Raw genomic sequence first — 10,580 nt, 5'->3', positions numbered from 1 at the left:
AACGTCGGAAGCATTACTTTGTGGTCTTTTCGCTTCATTAGGATATGTACTTGTGCTTTTCCTCTTTCTAGGTGGTCTCTGTAGCGGTGTTTTCTTTGACAGACAGCTCGGCGCGTTCGGCAGCAAAGTTGGCACCGCATCGGGTAAAAGTTCCGGCTTTCCACGCGGGATGCGGACTTCTTTGCCGTCAATGATGTGTATAAAGTCCCTCACAATGCATGATGGCTCGAAATGTAGCTCACACACACAGCAGGTTTCGTCCAAAACCTTATCTTTTCGATGAAGGTTGCGTTCCCACTGCTTCCGTCGGTTCTCATCCTTTGGCACAGCGAAGAGCGACGGCTGATCGCCTTTCGTCCACTGGTATCCCGTTTTGCACCCGGGAGCAAAACAATGCCGTTGACGCCGACGATTCGGCATGACCGTAGTCTTAACGCCGCGAACTCACAAAGAGGAAAAATGCACCGCACAAAAAGCAACAAACAGCTGCAGGCAGCTTGGCGGGACTGCTAGCCGCGCGCGCGGGCGCGCCGAGCCTACAGGATGGATGGATGGATACGGCTGAACCCTTTACATCGGGCGGTGGCTCAAGCCATCTAGCCATGTCTTGTGAAATTTTACTCCTGTCTTGCTTTTAGCCACCAATCAGATAACCTTCGCTTGGTTACTTCTAACCTCTTAAAATCCACTTTCCCTTCACTATCCCTAAAACCCAATGCCTTGGGTAAGTCAGCCCCGCTGCCTTCCACTGTAGGGTGAAGCCCTTTACAGAAAAGTATCAAGTGTTCAGCCGTTTCCTCCTCCTCTCCGCACGCAATGCACAAAGTGTCTATCTCCTGGTACCTGACTCTATACTTCTTAGTCCGCAAAACTCCAGTCCTGGCCTCAAACAACAAAGAACTTCCCCTACAATTATCATAGATATTTTCTTTGACAATTTCCTGTTTAAAGGTCCGGTATGTTTCTAGTGCCGATTTCGTCAGCATCCCTGTTTTCCACAAAGCTCTCTCTGTTCCTTTAACCTTTTTCTTAACCGATAATTGCTGATTTGCCCCCTTACTGCTGTCCAGATATTTGCTTGTCAATTTTCTAGTTCGCTTTCTCCATTTCGTGTCAACATTCTTTATATACAGGTATCTGAAAACTTTCCTAGCCCACCGCTTTTCCTCCATCCTTCTCAATCGTTCCTCAAATGCTATCTTACTGCTAGCCTCTCTGCTCTCGAAAGACGCCCATCCCATATCACCCTGTACCCCCTGATTTGGTGTATTGCCATGTGCTCCCAAAGCTAACCTCCCTACTCCCCGTTGCCTAATTTCCAGCCTTGCTTGAACATCTGGCCTCATACACAGGACCGCATTCCCGAAAGTCAGGCTAGGGACCATCACCCCTTTCCAGATCCCTCTTACCACCTCATACCTATTGTAATTCCACAGTGCCCTATTTTTCATGACAGCTGCATTCCTACTAGCTTTATTCATTACATATTTTTCATGCTCTGTCAGATACTCAACACTGTTATTTATCCACACCCCAAGATACTTGTACTCATTCACTACCTTTAGCACGAACTCCTGTATTCTATGCTCGCCGCCCTCTTCATTAAATGTCATGACTGCAGATTTTTCCTTACTATACTTGAAGCCTAATCTATCTCCCTCTGTACTGCATATGTCTAACAACTTCTGCAGGTCTTCCTTGTTGTCAGCCATTATCACTATATCGTCCGCATATATTAGTCCCGGTAATGTCTGTTTAATCAATTCCCCTTGCTTGAAAAAAGATAGGTTGAAACCTAGTCCGCTCCCCTCTAGCTTGGCCTCCAAACCTTGCAGGTACAACATGAACAACAAAACAGCCCACGCTACAACAGCGCCACCGCTTACATCCGGGACCTGTCGACACTCGCCGCCTCACCGCATCGCATGGAGGCGCCGGCTCCTGAACCCACTACCCATATTCTAGAGCACTGTAGCTAGGGTGTCTAGAAGGAAATGTGTGAAGAACGCGGTGCGCGGCCCATAGAGAGGGATGGCCCCCTGCGCGTTACGGCCGCCAGGGCCAAATCAAGCGCTGCGGTCTGAGGCGCTGTCAGAATTCCGGAGGAGGCTGCAGGGTGGTGGTTGTCACGGCGTGGTTTGGGCAGTCGTCATTGCGTATTTCGGTGCGATCTTCAGCGTGTGCTGTTTACCGGTGCTGCGTGCTGGCAGAAATGTCGCCGACGTCAAAGAAAAAATCTCGGAGGCGTGTTCTGTTCCCGAGTGCGATTCGGGTTACAAATCGTGTTCGGAAAAAGTTTCTCTTTTCCGTGCGCCTTCTGACCCAGATCAGCTCTCTAAGTGTGCAAAGAGTGGGACTTGGGTGGGCTTCTGTACCCATCGGCCTCACTATATGATTTGATTAATACTACTGAATGCCGGCTAACCAAGGAATTCTGGAAAGCCCGTCTGCATTCTAGATTTGCTTTCACCATATTTAACAAAGTGAGCACAAACGTGCCACAGATTGGTTGTGTGGAGCACTGTTCTGAGCTCACAAAATCTGTAGCAAGGTTTTTCTACCTCACCAGGATTCATTTCCTTTTGAAGGGCCTCAACCAAGAAATGAGCGAAAAAATAAAAGTAAAAAGAACAAAGCCTTGTGTGATGTGATCCAAGCAGCAAAATTAATCTGCTGGCTGCCAATAAAGCTTGCTTGTCCAGGAACATATTGCATGCGTTTACTGGGTTCTTGTAACATATTAAAAGCGCACGAATCGTGGTCGCAGCACCCGACGTTGTAGCTGTACGGGTGACGCTTAATTTCGTTTACGTAGGCAGCATGACGCGCCCCACAGCAGAAGCAGCGAATTTCCGAGAAAGAAGTGGTTTAAATGACCCTGAAACCTCTAAACAGCGTGCTTGCGTTGGTTTAGTGCTGCTTTGGCAGGTAGAAACAGTCAACTCTTTTCTAACGTGATAACACCGCCGCAAAAGGTAACGAACGAAAAAATCCGGTGTTCCTGGCGATAACTACTGCGTTCACCCAGGAGAAAAAAAAAATTTGCTTATACAGTTTTACAGAATACATTCATCCCTAGATAAGCACCACAAAAATTCACTGCCTTTAGCAGAGATTTTTAAAATATCTGCCTTCGGCCAACGCCTTCGGCAGCGGAAAACTCGCGCAAAGTTCGCATAGATTCCCAAAGGTACTGTTGTGTTTCTCCACGTTTATGTGTCAACAGCAGCGTCGTTTAAACTTTATAATGTCTGAAAAACTGCGGTGCCTGTCAAAACCTCGAAAATTCAATAAGGCTCGTTTCCTCTACAGCCTTCTCCTTGCTCGCGCAAGCAGACGCTCTGCGCGCGCTGACAACAGCGCCGCCGCGCGGCAGTCACGCGGAAGGGGCCAGCTTTTCCTGATCGGCTTTCACACCTTTTCTTCTCGACACCCTAGCAAAGCCCCCAAACTGGATCGGATAGGCTGGACTGTACAAAACTCTATTCTCAGACCTTGAAGTATGCTTGTCATAAGCACTTTAAGAAGTTTAAGATATTACGCAGATAAAATAATGCAATTACATATTTATTGAGTTTATTGCGCTAAAATGTTTTATTTGAGTATTTGAGTAAAGGATGTCGCACTGATCTAAAATAGGTAACTGCATGCCGCATTCGCGCTTTCTGAAGTGGGCGCTAGTGAAGCCGCCGAAAGTTAGTCGGCATGTAAGCGTAGCGTCTGCTGTGTATTTCAATGCTAAAAGTCGAGTGTTTCGCCCTTCCGTCCTCAGTTTTTCGCGTTGTTTTCGTGTAACGTCTACTGTAATATCAAAGAAATGAGCACGCTTAACACGAGAAATGTAAGCAATTTCTTAGAAACCGAAGAAAACAGAGATGAAGGTCTCACCCTGCCGCGGCAAAGGGGTACATGTATCAAACACTATGTTCTTATCTGGTTCTTGTCTTCCGAGCGTAATTAGAGGTAGTAAAACGACGATGTGGCTAGGTCATCTTAAAACCGAATTTTCGTGTAGCAAAGAAAAGGCGATGGCGCGGAAATTCTGACACTCGAAGAGCCACTCATTATACAGCTGCCGCAGTTTCAGTTTCGAGTTGGTGGCGGACGATGTCTCTTCTCATCGATGCCAGGTGGTCTCACATCTCGGCGGACACGTGAACCCCGCCGTAAGGGAAGGAAGGAAGGTTGGAGTGAAAGAAGGAAGACAAAAAGGTGCCGTGGTAGAGGTCTCCGGAATAATTTCGACCACCTGGGGATCTTAAACGTGCACTGACATTGCACAGCACACGGGCGCCTTTGCGTTTCGCCTCCATCGAAACGCGACCATGCAGCGCGGTCGTGTTCGAACCCGGGAACTCCGGATCAGTAGCCGAGCGCCCTAACCACCGAGCCACCGCGGCGGGTGTCATTTACCTTCCAGGCGTGCTTTTAACCCAACTCCATAGCACAGCCACCTTTCAGCTGCACGGCGCGAGAGAAACGACTGACGAGAAATGCGAATTCTACAGCGCGCGTGACAAGCGCTGTTAGAAGTCAACTGCACCAAGCATCACGAATAAGAGTCAATTCAGGCATAATTTGCAACAGTACGAAACGGTACATGATACACTTCGTGGAAAAAGCAGTACCATTCCTTTTGGGGGCGCTAATGTGAACCAGCAGAACACCGTCGGCACCTCACTAGATATTAGCCTGGCTCCGGTTAGGTTCAAATATAATTCTATCGGTAAAACGGTCACTGCAATGTCGGCTGCCTGGTGAAGGTTTCCACCTATTCTTTCTTAAATTTATCCCCCATTAATGGCATGACTTCGGCTGTGAGCGCGACAACGTGCATCACAACAAAGAGCAGAGTGGACTGTTGGCGACGCTAGCGCGATGGGACGACACAGAGCTGATCAAACGAGGCTCCGTACGTGCTGTGTGTGGCGACGTCCTGTCGTCTGCTAGTGTCGTCCCATAGCGATGCAATGGACACCTATTTTTGAAAGGTCTTTTCCGAAGACTTTGCTCGTCTCCTCATGCAGCTGACGGCGCAACAAGTAGACATTGTCGTGGAAAGACGAAAACGGCACAAAGACGAAATGCTCAGTATAAAGCGAAAACTGAAACTGAAAAACCGTGCTGAGGTCCGATTTCGTGCACTGTCAAAGGCTGACTTCCGGTGGCTTCACTTTCGGGCGCCCGTTATCTATATGACGTCACGCTGCGCCGCCGCGGCTCACGGCCGTGAAAACCGAAACTTTAGTTGCTTTAGTGCTTGCGCAGACGTACGACGTAGCTTGTCTGAGGAAAAAGCTCGTTGTGTGCTTATAACGCAGCACGATTCTTCTTGTGCGTCCACATTAACAGCCTTCGGCGTTCCTCTCAGTGACCGCTTGGAAAGAGCGGGTTCATTCTCCTGCAACTCAGCCATGTCTTAGCTTTCGTCGACTCATTCACCTCTCGTCGAGATACGACACCTGAATAAGCAAATATGTCCAAGCGCCGCTGCGAGTACCTGTACAAGGCTGATGCAAAAGTGCCAGAGCGTACTGAGCTTCGACTCCATTCCGCGCAGTTTCAGCACCCAATGGGCACTGTAACTCTCTTGGACGTCCCATGGACGTCCCAGACATCCACAGGGCATCCAAGGGAGTTTCAGTGACCATTGGGCAGGAAGGCAGCGCTGCAGCTGAACAAGAGCGAAGCGCCGCAGAAGATGAATCCCTCACCAGCACCTCTGGTTTGCACCGACGGGAACATTATGACCCTGGAGTACATGGTGGAACCTCTGGTATTGTGCACAAGACTCCTCCATCCTCCATCGACATGAATTCCTAAGAAGATGAAGACAAGAGTGCAACTGACAGCGAAGACTCTTCAAGCGACACCAAAAGAGATGAATAAGAATTTCCCAGTGGTACTGAGAAACAGGTATGACCGGTTTAGTTAGTTTTCTTTACTCTCGCATTTTTCTGATGGGGAAGTCTGGTTCGAGAGGATCAGATTATGAAGTGACTGCCGCGTGAAAGGTATCCATTAATTATTCCACCTTTTTTACCCTTTATTGCATGATCGCGGTCCCGCAAAAATTTGACTGTCTCTTAAATTAGTTAACTATGGATTTTTTCAATTATCTAACGCTGTACGATATGCGCGTCAACTATAGAATTCGTGATAAAACAGCGAGCTGTCATATATTACGTGCGGTGCGCTGTCGATATTATATTTCTGCCTTACATACTGCGAAAGGGCTTATCCAAACCTTTGGACTTCGGTATAGCTCATCTCTCTTAATTGTAAAATATCTTTAATCACCTTGCGATCTGCAGCGAGTGCTTCGCTAATTGCTATTTAACCGAAAATTATATAGAGTCACCTAAGCCGCTAATTCGAATTAGCTGGTTTTACCCTGGACCCCTCCATTTGCTTAATTGTAAATGTCCAGATAAATTAAATGAGTTGATGAAATATGAAATAACAACTCGGTAGCTCCTTTCTAATTATTGATTTTACCTTTTTCACACTGTTATTCAATAAGGCGCGGGAATACAGTTAAACCTGGTTAATTATAACGAAACAGAAAAAAAAAACGTCCTATAGATTTTTTGCAACATGCAGTTTTCGCGAGAAGAGTCCAAATGACGCTGCGGGACGGAAAACAAAATAAGAAATAAATGTAGGCAAAATCACCTTGAAAATGTTTGCAGCAAACAGCTTTACTCAGAGTCATAAACGCGGACAAACGTTTCGCGATCGCGCTGACAGCGCGACTGCGCGGCTGCAGCCGCCGCCGCGGCTCCCGCAACGGGTGGGGAAAGTGGGGAGGGTGGGGGAGGCAAGAATTTGAGAAGCACTCCTCCCGAGGCGTCACGAAAAGAGGCCCACAGTCGCCACCACTTACGGCAGAGCAGAGTTGGTGGAATCGCGGCTGGGACCACCTAGCAGCAATAAGCCTCCATTGATCAATCCACACTTTTCTTTAGCTAAACGCTATAATAAAAAGCAGGCACATTACGGGGCATTTATTTAGAGGCAATAGTCATTAACCACCATTGTAAACGTTGTATATAGGTAATGATGTCAGCAACTCAGTCGCATTGCGCGTATTTCTCAGTAAACGTTTCTTTATACAAGTTTACTAATGTTTTAAACCTTTATTTTCCTTATTTCTGTAACTAAAATTTTATGGAGCGCAGCTATAATGAGAAATGAAACACACTCGACTAGCTTCACAGCTCCGTATGTACAATTTTAATGGGGACATATGTATTCGTCATAATTTTGCTCTCAAGACAAAAATGACTTCTGCCGTCCACCTAATTACAAAATAGCAAGCAGATGTCTTCGTTTGCAAACTTCGGACTTCGACTGAGGTCGACGCAGATATTCTGATCAATGCTCACAATTAAGTAACTCCACCACCAATTTCTTGCTGTAGATCGATTGGTGGAATTGGTGCCGATTTTAGTCAATCGGCGTCTTTGCAAAGTAAACTGTCATGATAAAGTCAGCTTATGCTGCAACTGGATATGAAGCCTGGAGCTTGGTCTTCAATATGTGCAGTAAATAAATCGCTCATTTCCAGTATGCAGACATCTTGCTGGTACATATTCCGTGAAGTCTTAGGTTGAGAATTTTATCCACTTCCGGCTCTTTACGGAATACTTCGGCAGACTCTTCAAGCGCTTTCTTCAAAGCAGCACACTCTAGACGCACTAGCTTCGAGTTGGGGACATCCTTTGAGATGCATGGCTTAGAAAGATCAGACGGCCGGGCGTTCTGGAAACTTTCATGGGATTGCGCCTGTGCGAAAGCGTTGCAGTGGTGGTGCTCTCTGTAAGCTCGTCGATGTGGGAGGCCTCTCGCACGATGTCGGCCTCAATAAAGTGATGTTCGCAAACCTAGAGGGGAGAGTTCAATTTTTTTTTAAATAGCAGCTGCAACTTGGCACGAGAGCCATCTCTTGCAATGCTGCATTCGCTGCCTGCAATTGTAACAAGCTTCCTGGTTTAAAGACGCTTTTCTATAAAGCAGCCCTCAGTCTATCCCTGTTTTTAAGAAATGACTATTATTTGAAGACGTCCCAAACATTTTACCTTGGAGTGTGGTGACACAACGAAATTCGCTCGTGGTATAGCCCTAATCCAGGCGTGCTGTTCTTCACCCCGGGGAAACTTTAAAACGTGGTTTTTGGGCTCCGATATGAAATTAATCCGGCAATTGGGCACGCAACACTTGTTAGGCGTATCCTGGCAGGAGGGTAATCCAAATTCCGCTCCAATGAAGGCACTAGCACATCACTTCGGCGCACACACAACCGCAAGCGCTGCACAAGGCGTAGACTCTGCATGCACGGTCAACGTACAGAAAAAAAAGTGCGTGGTGGTAGTGGTTGTTGCTATGAAAGGGGGGGATACTGGTTCCGACGTATGTTGGCCCTATTTAGTGACTCTAGTTGGCCCTTTGAAAAAAAAAAAAGTGCGTTCGGAAGCATGCCGCGACGTGCTTTACTAGCTTGCCCCGAGGCAAACAAAGGAATGTAATGTATCCATGATTTGGGCCAGCATGAACTTTGGCACACAAACGAAGAGAGACACGTGGAACACGGAACACACTGCTGACTAACAACTTTAATGAAAAGGGCGCGGAACGCGCGGAAATATATACAGTGGTAAAGGTGGAGAGAAGGATGGAGAGAAGGCAAAGGGCATGGCGAAAGAAGGCCGCACCAAAAGCAAATGTAACAACAATCCTTAGAACAGATGACGAAACAGCCGTTACCGGGAAAGCGAAATCACTGAGCCCCCCGCAATCTTAGGCCGCGTTGCGAAACTGTGCGCACGTGATGGGAACCAAAGCATGATCGAGAATCAGGCCGAAGAGTAGTCACAGGATAAGATCTAGGCCACATCAAAGACAGTGAAAAAGCAAAAGCCGCGTCATAAAAACAAAACAACAACAAAACAACTGAAAAATATATGAATGAAAAACCGCAAGAAATCACGCCAAAGCAAAGCTAGAAGTTTAACATGAAGAAGGACATGAGGCTGCGAAATCATGAAAAGCTCCTTCGCCTTCAGGTGAGACGAGAGTTGAATAAAAACAAAAAAGAACCAAAAAAACCAAAAAACAAACAAAATAAAAAAACCAAAAAAAGCCAACACTAACACGGCTAAAACAGGGCTAAAAACCTAAAGTTGAAATAAAACCAAAATGCCAACAATAACACGACTAAAACAGGGCTAAAAACCTAAAACATGATGTGGGAGATGAAAACAAAAAGCACAAACACGATGCCGAACAGGACGGGCGTATAATTTGGCCGGTTCATGGGACATGGCAAACATCATGGAGGAGCGAACCGGCCAAATTATACGCCCGTCCTGTTCGGGCGTATAATTAAATAAAGTTTATTTTTGTTTCATTTTACTGCCCACTCTAACATTTGTCCAAAAGTACTTCCTTACCTTGAACTACATGACGAGAGTGCTTTAACAGGCATTCTTCGAAATGCAGATCACGAAGTTGGCATTTAGAAGTTAGTTTTTGGTGTTTTCTGTGAAAAGCGTGCTGAATTCTATGTTTTAAACTCGACTGGGTCTTTCGGCGGCCCGAAGAAATGACGGCCCACCAAGTCACCATTGCAGTATCCGCTATTTCACCCCGTTGAAAAACAGGTCAGCATGGCCCAATGTCACAAAATACAAAAAAAAATTGGCAGTGGCTTAGCTCGGCTATGCCAGGCTATACGTAGCGAGAGGTACGTTTCCCTGGCTGAGCTTGTTGTGGTCACTGTATGTTTAGGAATGAGAGACATTGGGTATACACAACTTTTATTCATTTTGCTTGACAGAGACGAAGACTGCCCGATGATCTGTGAAGTAGCATGCAGCGGTCTCAATTCTGTCGATACAGTATATCGATTTGTGAGAGCCTTTTTAGTATACAAGCTCTATTGTAGTTCCCCATTGTGTAGCCTGGATGTGAGGGTCCAAAGCTAAATTAAAGTCAAACTTTTCTTTCATACACTATTAAGAGAGTCCTGTTTCCTGCTGAAATCACCCAAAGTCGCACACAACTGTGAAACCGTGCCGTAGGCTCGTATAGACGTGGCAACCGCATCAATCGTCGGCTTTACAGATGTCCCCGGTGCCACGTATACACTCCTTGGATGATAATGCCGCTTTCCAGAAGCCGAAACAGCAGGCTTCACCATTATTCACCGCGATCGAAGGGAGATGTCTGATGGCGGTGATCCCTTGCTTCACGTACACACAAACTACAGCGTTCTTATTTGGTTCAAACCAACTGCCAGGCGACAACCTCAGTTTCGGAAGAGTTAAGCTTCTATTGTCTATACCGCCGCTTAGCAGCGGCTGGACTCTCCTCTGCATACATGTCAAACGTTGTGATAGACGCCCACTACATCTCCGCATTTTATGCGCAATCCTGCGTACTCTTGCTGTTGTTGACAAGAATGAAAAGGAAAGTGCACGGGCCTGCCCACTGGCTCAACAGAGCCACAATCGCTGCCACGTGCTTAAAGTAGGAGAGTTGAAAGATTGGGAAGATTGAAAGAAAAGACGCGCGCTATT

Source organism: Amblyomma americanum, chromosome 1 (genome assembly GCF_052857255.1).
Source record: "Amblyomma americanum isolate KBUSLIRL-KWMA chromosome 1, ASM5285725v1, whole genome shotgun sequence".
Taxonomy (NCBI): Eukaryota; Metazoa; Arthropoda; class Arachnida; order Ixodida; family Ixodidae; genus Amblyomma; species Amblyomma americanum.
The sequence above is the reverse complement of the archived record's forward strand: the minus strand, read 5'-3'. Positions refer to the sequence as shown.